This window comes from Gekko japonicus, unplaced genomic scaffold (assembly GCF_001447785.1).
Source record: "Gekko japonicus isolate JY-2015 unplaced genomic scaffold, Gekko_japonicus_V1.1 scaffold376, whole genome shotgun sequence".
Lineage (NCBI taxonomy): Eukaryota > Metazoa > Chordata > Lepidosauria > Squamata > Gekkonidae > Gekko > Gekko japonicus.
This window is the reverse complement of record NW_015164675.1, coordinates 368,459-375,540: the sequence shown is the minus strand read 5'-3', so window position 1 is coordinate 375,540 and position 7,082 is coordinate 368,459.

Below are 7,082 nucleotides of genomic sequence, written 5' to 3'. Positions count from 1 at the left end.
CACTTTGAATTAGCACCAAAGCTTTAAGAGCTCTCTAGCTGTCACCTGGAGACTGGCAACAGCTTGTCTGGAGTGTGGGCAGTATGGCATTGTACCTGTCTGAGGTCCCCCTCTTCCTTCTGCTCCTCAGACCCCACCCTCAGCAGGCTTCAACCCTATGTCCTTTCCAGGCAACCATCAGCCAACCTTTATCTGCCTGTCTGTCTTAAGTTTTACATCTCCCCCCCCCCCACAGCCTCTGCCTAGGGAAAGGGCAGTCTTTCCCTGCAGTGGGTACCAAAGCAGCTGACATCATTCTCCTCTCCCCCGTATGATCCGCACAACTACCCTATAAGGTATGTTATGGTTGAAAGTGTGTGAATGGTCCATAGTCCCCCAGGCAGCTTTTAAAACATGAACCTGGGACCTGCACACCATCTGTGGCAGTAGTGGGGTGACTGCTGGCACCTTTTCCTATCATTTTTTGCCTTGAGGTATTCTGCTTGTGGTGTGATCTGTCTTCTTTGTGGTGTGGCGTGATTGTGTTATTGGGTTTGTTTCTTTTAAAGGGGAAGTGATGTGTTGTGAGTGAGGACATATGTTACCTCAGAATACAGTAGTTCCCATATGCAACTGAAAATTCCAACTGCCTTGCGGGGGTGGGGAGTTTGAGGTGTGGAATGGAGTGAAGTCCAATCAGCTTCCATATGCAAAAGATCTTGAAACACTGGGCGGGACTGCACAAAGCAGCCAGTCAACCCAGCCAGTGTCTTCTGAGTGGCAGTTCTTCCGGCCAAACACTAAAGGCGGGCATTTTAGAACGTTGGTCCCCACTACTGCTTTATTATAAGGGAGAGATGTGTGAACCAGACCCAAAATGAGTCATTCACAGAATGCTGTAGTATTTCTATATAGAATTGTGTCTCCATCCAACTTGGTATTGTTTATATGCTGTCTCGGAGGGGGTATACAATATCTTTGCCTCTTGAACAAATAAGATTTCAAAATTAACTTAGCAGTTCTAATTGCAGAATCGTCTAGGGTTGGGGAGCCCACCCTGGCACTTACCAAGGCCAGCAGATGGGAGGAGCAACTACCTGTCACCTAGCAGGTCCAGTGACATGGTTCCTCCCCTACTAGTCTCCAAGGAGAAACTGGCAGGCCCTGGAACAGCAAAGAGCGATCCAAAGGCCCGCACTACTGGCAAAGCCTTTAAGGAGCCACGCCTAGTAACTGGGTCTGTTGCCAACTGGCCAGCAGGCCAGAAGATGATGGGGAGGCAGGAATCCACAGCCCCATCTCAAATCTGGCAGGAATACTCACTTCCATGGGATTTTACTGGAACTTCCTGGAAGGGTGGGGCTCCAGTACCCCCTTTAAAAGGAGAGTTAGCTAAAGGCCAAGAAGAACACGCCAAGGTTCACTTTCTCTGCTAGACTGGTGAAACAGGACGTGCAGACACTTATCAGCAGGCCAGTAGTCAGAGGTACATTTGCCTGATGACCTGCAACTAGACTGTTCTTCCAATTCAGAATCACCCTCCAAACCACCATGGAGGTAAGGAAAACCTTAGAAATCTCATTAGTTAGAGATATTCAGAGTTTCCTTTGTAACTTGGTAAACATGATCAAAGTTAAGCTTTATGCATGGCTGCAGAGAGAATAACACCAATTTCAGGAAGAGGAAAATTTAACTTTACTTGAATATTCAGTCATTGGGTACAAAGGTCAAGACACACAGTTGAGAAAATATTGACTGACTACATCAGAGCAAAGAAAAATAAAATAGGCAATAAATGCTATCTCATCTCCCTCTGCCTAAGGCTTACCACTAAGATGGTGATGATATAGGCGGAAAACTCTCTTAGTTTCTAAATTTCTCTCCTGACTTGGGTCATGTTTTTTCCTTCCCCCTGGCATTCTGTTGGCCTCCCATTCACCTTGAAGTGAGGGGCTGTGGCTTATTGGTAGAACATCTGTTTGGCATGCAGAAGGTCCCAGGTTCAACGCCCTAGCATCTCCAGTTAAAAGGACCAGGCAGTAGCTGATGTTAAAGACCTTTGTCTGAGATCCTGTAGAGTTGCTGCCAGTCTGAGTAGACAGTGCTGACCTTGATAGACTGATGGTCTATTCAAACAAGGCAGCTTCATAGTGTGAAGTCTCAAGACACCTCTGTCCTGTACCAGAGCCCCTCCCTGTGCTCCAGCTATGTGTCTCTTCATCAAAGGACAGAGATTCTTGTAAGAGACAATTTCCCTGCTGCCTAGAGGAAAACTACTAGAATCTTGGAAAATTCTAGCTGTCTCCATTGCTTATGTGCAGCTTCTGGGTATACCTGGCAAGAGTCTTGTTTTCTGGTCTACCTCTGTTAACATAAGATCTGCCATCCTGCTAACTTTGCAGAGTGAAATTTGGAAAGAATGCAGAAGAAAAAACCTTGTTCTTCAACCTTTCAATTGCTGGTCAATGCAATTTTATGTTAGCCTCTGAGCATTCAGGGAGTGCTAATCTAAGATCTTGCAAAGTGATAAATTTTTACAGAGATACCTTGTGTGGTGCCATTTTACCACAGGTTGTACAGCCATCAACTGATTGTCATGGAAATTTCTTATGCTTAAATTCCTTTTATTCTCACTGGAATGCTTTTAATTAAAAGGAAATAAGCTGTGAAAAAACATTTTTTAAAAAAACTGTACAGTATTTCTAGAAGTTTGATGTAGGCTGCCAGTCTGAGTAGATCTGCACAGATTAACTAATTTGTAGAAGGATTTTTAATTATGTTCATTATAATGAGAATGCCCTCAAAGGCAAGTAGATTATTAGTCATCAGAGTTGTTATTTTGATTTGATGTGAATTTCTGAGGTGAGGAAGACTTTAAAAAACAACTTGTTTGTGGTCCTTTATGAAGCACAGATTGAAATTGCATCTAGTTTTTGTTGGACTGCAGTTTGTTTGTATACAGTGGTCCTGTTCTTCCTGTCAACTTGTACTTCCTTTCATAATATTTGGGAATTTTTAAATTTGGCAGCAATCACCAGTAAATATTAGCTTCTTTTTCCTGAAGTGAACTATTGGGTTTTGGAACTCAGAGAAATATCTGGCTAGTTTAGAACTGAAACTGAATGTGAAGGATTGTGTGGTCATTTGGGAGTCCCCCACCCAGACTTCCCAGTTTGTGGATTGCAGCCCTTACTATGCATTTTACTTAGAAGTGAGCCACCACTAAGTTCATTGCGACTGTCTTCCTAGTTAGTGCTTATAATATTGGAAGTTCAAAGTCATTTGACCTGTTGTACTTGATGGTTGGATTCAATAATTTTTTTATTATTATTATAAAGAATTTCTTGTGTGGAACACACAAGAGTTTTAAATTTGCGTTAAATGTGGGTTACATTAAATGTAAACGTTTCCCTTGCTCGAAAGTCAGTCGAATCTGACTCTAGGGGGCGGTTCTCATCTCTGTTTCCAAGCCGAAGAGCCAGTGCTGTCCAAAGACATTTCTGTGGTCATATGGCCAGCATGACTAAATGCTGAGGTGCACGGAATACTGTTACCTTCCTACCAAAGTGGTACCTATTTATCTAGTTGCTATTTCTTGCTTTCGAACTGCTAGGTTGGCAGGAGCTGGGGCCGGAGACGGGAGCTCACTCCGTCACGTGGCACTAGGGTCTCAAACTGCTGAACTAAAGACCTTTTGGTCAGCAGCTCAGTGTCTTAACCTCTGAGCCACTGCGGCCCTACATTAAATATGGCTTAGAGTAAATATGGTAATACAGTCCAAGCTTTTGCATCTTTCCCATGTTACTTTGTTTCGGGGGGGAACACCTTCCCTGGATGCATCAGATCTGAGTAATTAATGTCCAATTTTAACTTGCCTGTTAGACAGCATTTTAGAAAAAAGTGGTAGCCTTTTAACTTTAGAGTTTCCCCCACCCGTACAGATTATGTTGATACTTCTCAATCTGGTTTAGAAACCACCGTTGTCACCTTGATTGAGCGACAGCAACAGCAATCAATTAGGATCTCTAGGGTACTTTGGATACCCTAAATCAGGGGTTTTTTTCTGGGGGAACGCACCAGAATGAAGTTCTAGAACCTCTGCAATGAAATTCTTTTAAAAATGTTTAAAAGTTTGTGGGTTTTCAGTATACAGATTGAAAGCTTCATTTCCCTCTTGAGAGTTCTGGCACCTTTAAAGAAAAAAAAAAAAGCAGCCCTGCCCTCAATCATAGTATCATTCTGACTGCCTGGCCAGGACAGGACTGGGAAAAGGTGTTCTGTGGTGGCCCTTTTTTCCCACCTGCCCAGCCAAGGCCTTGCTAGCTGACCCAGGCCCAGCTGCAGTGCACTGCTGGTAGAGGAAAAGTGCCCAACAGCGAGGAAAGGAATCCAGTCCAGTTCAAATGGCCTTGTCTACTGGTAAGAGCAGGAGTGGCATATAGAGGTGTAAAATTTCTGGACATTTTGAGACCAGAGGGGGACAGGTTTTTTCCCCTAAATTTTTGAGGAAAAAATGGAAATTTTAGGAAAATTGAAATACATGCAATACTTACTGTCATAGCAAGCCTAATTTTACTGTTTTACCTACAAAAATGCAACATTTATGACTTAACATATTATACCCCACTATCTCTCTTATATATAACAGCTGAATCGTGATGGCTTCTGTCCTATGGGGTGGCAAGATTGCATGTGCTCCCTCAGCCGTTGGCCCGTTGGCTGCCAGTCAAGACTACTGGCATGCTATTGGCCGGGTCTGCTCCTCTTCCCCGCCCACTCCCCTTTCAGCCACTGTGGTCTGTGTCAGAAGCACCGTGTCTCCCGACGAACACAGTTCTCTTGCTTAGCTTCTGTCTGGAACAAAGGTTTCCCTCAGTGGCTGTTATGAGGAACTCATAGGGTTGCCAGCTCCAAGTAAGGAAGCCAGTTTAAGGAAGCCAGAATTTGGAGAGGGGAGGCCTCAGCTGAATCTAATGCCATATAGGCCATCGGCCAAAGCATTCTAACTTCTCCCTAAGTAGCTGTTGGTAGGCAACCAAGCTTGGTTCTGCCAGTAAATAGACAAAGGGACAAAACCCTTTCTACGCCTCTGTGAGGAACTCATTGGGCCCAGTCCTGAGTATGGTTGCTGGCTCCAGGTTTGGAAATTCTTGCTGAGTCCTTCTGCCCCTCCAAATGCTGCCCTCAACAGGATCCACCCCCCAAATCACCAGGTATTTCCCTACTCAGAGCTGGGAAGCCTACTTTGTGCTCAGTGCCTGCTGCTGGTCAACCAAGCTTGGTTTCTGTCACTAAAAGGCCCTTTCAACGCCTATTTTGGCCTTGGGAGAAAATTCATTGTGTCCTTTACCCTGCTGACAGCCCCTCCCCCCATGACAGCCAAGGCTTCAGAGCACAGTAGAGGCTGGGGGTGGGGGGTGGAAAGCTGAACAGTGAGGGGGAAATGAAGGTCAATTGATGCTTGGCTGGGAGATTTGAGAGATGGAGCCTGGAGAGGGTGAGGTTTGAGGAGGAGTGGGGCCTCAGACAGGTACAATGCCATAGACTCTGCTCTCCAAACCAGCCATTCCCTCATGGGGAACCACTGTTGCCAATCTCCAGGTGGGGGCTGGAGATCACTCAGAATCACAACTGCTCTCCAGATGGCATTGATCCGTTCCCCTGGAGAAAATGGTGGACTATGTGTCCTTATACCCTGCTGAGGTTGCCATGCCAAATTGATGCTGAGTGCCCACAGCCTTGGTACTTTCCCAGAGCCTCTTTCTACTGCTCATTGTATTTATTTCCACAATGAGCCTTATTCCTAGTCTTATATATACATATAAAAAATGCTTAGTAATTTATTCATGATTCCAGGCTCTCCCATTGGCCCTTGAAGAGTACTGCATCACCTGTTGGCAGATGAACTGCCACTCAAGAGTAATCAGTTGGCATTGGATGGATGCTGGGTCCACTCTTCTCTCCCACCCACTGCAGCCTAGGCCACTCTTCTCTGATTGGGCCAGCGTTTCAAGGTCATTTGCATATGGAAGCTGATTGGACCTCCCTTCATTCCGCAACTCAAACTCTCCCCCAAAAAACAGTTGGAACTGTCAGTTGCATATGCGACCTGGTGTATCCTGAGGTAAAATATGTCCTCACCCACAACACATCACTTCCCCTTCAAAAGAAACAAACCCAATAACACAACCATGCCACACCACAAAAAAACAGATCACACCACAAGCAGAATACCACAAGGCACAAAATGATAGGAAAAGGTCCCAGCGGTCACCCTATTACTGCCACTGATATGTACCTGATGGCGCTCCAGAGGATGGTGTGCAGGTCCCAGGTTCATGTTATAAAAGCTGCCTGGGGGATTATGGACCATTCCCAGACTTTCAACCTAACATACCTCACAGGGTTGTTGTGCAGATCATATGAAGGAGAGGAGAATGATGTCAGCTGTTTTGGTTCCCATTGCAGAGAAAGACTGCTTTTTCCCTAGGTAGAGGCTGCAAGGGGTGGGGGGGGGAGAGGTGTAAACCTGAAGACAGACAGGCAGATAAATGTAGACTGATGGTTGCCTGGAAAGGACATAGGGTTGCCAACTCCAGGTTGGAAACTTCCAGGTTATTTTAGGGATGAAGCCTCCTGAGGGTAGGGTCTTAGGAGGAGGAAGAGGGGGATATTAGACAGATACAATGCCAGGACCCCACCCGTCAAACAAGCCATTTTCTTCCTGGAAAACCATTGTTGCCAATCTCCAGGTGACAGCTGGAGAGCTCTTAAAGCTCTGGTACTAATTCAAAGTGCTGGGGGTGTGTTGCGTTCTGGCAGGGGAGGCTGTAAGTGTAGAAAATGAATGTGGACAGAGTAGTGTTTGGAAAATCTTTGGGAATTGTTTGGTGCATTTACCATGGGGCACCCACCCAGAGCCTCTGGCATTTTCTCACTCTGCTGGCATCAAAACCAATTTAAAGCCAAATAGAGATATGGAGACTCTTCCATCCTCCTTTGAATTAATCTGTCTTTGTTGGCAACCCTAGGCCTGCCAGCACCCTCCGGGGGGATTTATGCCTCCTGACTGGCATTACTTCACTAGCCCTGGCTGCTTGCTC